The following is a 2004-nucleotide window of genomic DNA, read 5'->3' as shown; positions in this document are numbered from 1 at the left end:
TGAACACGTATTGTAAGAAGAAAACTGATTAAGAGATAATATGTCTAACAATAAAAACAGTAACACTGATAAAAACCCTAGTTGTTTTTTTTTTTGTTTTCCTAGGGAATGACATTATGCAAGTGAAAACAGTAAACAGGACAATCAGAAGCACTAAGATATTTTTCTAGTACTTACAGGGAAGTTTTCAATACAAGCACTATTCTTGCAAGCCCTTTTCCCAGTGAAGGATAAGTTTAGCACTCTTTAGATTTTGACAACCTCAAATGCACTTTGCTACTGCTTGAGACACTCAGAAACCCTCTGCATCTCCTTTCAAAGGCAGAGGCAGGAAAGAAAGTTGAGGCAGGACATAAAAAGTGAAGAGTGGCTTTCAACTATGGATATCTAATCTAGGTCTGAAAAAGAGTTTAGGTCAGAAGTGGGATGTGGTGATGTCATGCAGATGTATTTGTGGACAATGACTGCACAACATAGAAAAATATGTCAGTTAAAGAAGAAAGCACACTCAGAGCAACTTGAAGAACCAGAGCTGTCATTCCAGATTATAGAAAAACTGTGTAACACATATCTTTATCTATTTGTCATTCAGATATAAGCAATAAATTTACACCAAAGCAGGTGCTACTGAGATATTTCCATCTGTTATATATCCTTGTTCTTACATGAAGCTAATTATAGGCATTACAAGCCACTTAGAAGCTTCAGGTAATATATTTAAAATTAATTGCTTCATTTCTCCATACTCTTATTTTTGAAGAGGACTCTTCAAAGCCACCATCAGTCCCCCCAGGAAAAAAAACTGTTACCTGAATAACACACTGCTATAATGCACTTGCTGCAACATCCCTGGATTTACCCTTACGGCTGCATTTAGCTAATTAGAGTGCTTTTTACATAATTTTTCTTTGGAAAGCCTTTCTATAGCAGCATAAATGCAAAATTTATCTACAAGGTGAATTTGTCAGCAGCAAAGGAGTAGGACTGGGTCCTAATTGAAGGGTGCTGAAGTGTAATGTCTGTGAAGAGGAGTAATTAAAAGTCTGAAATTTCTGCCTTAAGTGCTCCAAAAGTAAAAAGCAAAATACACCTTCCTTTGGCAGCATCAGTTTTCTAATACAGAATTACTATGTTCTTGAAATAAAAATCACACACAGGCTAAAACCTGCCAACAACCCCCGGCCCCCATCCAAACAATAACAACAACAACAACAACAAAAACAACAGAAGAGGGAAGTTAAAAAAAGGAGATATGTACTTCATATACTTCTTAGCTTTTACCAAAGGGCAAAGATCACAGACCTCACAAATATCTTCACTAACACCTAAGCTGACTGTGGGAGCTGTTTTGCAGTGTAGAGCTACAATAGCAGAAAATTAATTACATTTCCTGAATTATTGCCCCAGGGCAAAACCTCTTAATTTTAAAATATAGGGATTGTGCTAATTTGTGTCAGGAATCTTACTACATGAGAAACTGATTTCTCAGTGCGTTACATTAGTCTTTCATTTTTTGTTCTCTGGGGAAGTCAAATTAAGACAGAGTTCTTAAGAAGTGGCATATTGGCCTTCTTGAAAGGTAAACCCTAAGTATTTAAATGTGCATGTGCTCCAACTCCAGTGAGAATTCCTAACTTCTAACATAGTTCATCTCCTCATCTTCCAGCAGGGTGGGCCTGGCTACAGCCAGAGAAATCAGAAGCTGCTGCTGCTGCTGCAGAAATGCTGAGATAGCCTGGCCATATGGTGAGCTCTGGAGAGAGAGAGAAAAAATTCTTAAAAGGTCACCCTGACTCAAAAGACCCATGTCGTTCTGTTTGATTCATCTGGGTTGTGAAACAGCTCCCAGGTGCGGTCACAGGGTAGCTCTCAAGAGGTAGGAGAACAGGACAAATATTATGAAGTCACACTCAGCAAACATATTTCCATATGTCATGATTCCAAACAACATTCTTATTATTTACTGCTAATCCTGCCTCTCCTCTCAAAACAAAGGAAGGAAAC

Source organism: Geospiza fortis, unplaced genomic scaffold (assembly GCF_000277835.1).
Source record: "Geospiza fortis unplaced genomic scaffold, GeoFor_1.0 scaffold433, whole genome shotgun sequence".
In the NCBI taxonomy this organism is placed as follows: Eukaryota; Metazoa; Chordata; class Aves; order Passeriformes; family Thraupidae; genus Geospiza; species Geospiza fortis.
Note: the sequence above shows the minus strand (reverse complement) of the source record.